Source organism: Eimeria mitis, genomic scaffold (assembly GCF_000499745.2).
Source record: "Eimeria mitis Houghton genomic scaffold, Emh_scaff2752, whole genome shotgun sequence".
NCBI lineage: Eukaryota > Apicomplexa > Conoidasida > Eucoccidiorida > Eimeriidae > Eimeria > Eimeria mitis.
Window position 1 is genome coordinate 467 of NW_013571096.1, and position 289 is coordinate 755.

Here is a 289-nt window from a genome sequence, read left to right on the forward strand (position 1 = left end):
TTGTTTGATGGCTGCTGCCTGGTGTCTGTGCAGGGCACGCAGCAGAAACCTACAAACGGGCTCACTTTTATTTTGTATTGCTATTCCACTAAAACCAAAAAGAGACTCAAAAAACTCAAGAGCTGCAGCAACACAACAAAAAGAAGAAACACAAAAAGAAGAAGGAGAAACACAGCCGCGAGATGGGGGGTCCTCCGTTCCTGGGGCCTGAAATACAAAGAAAAAGAATATATATATATATATATATATATATATATATATATATATATATATATATATATATATATAT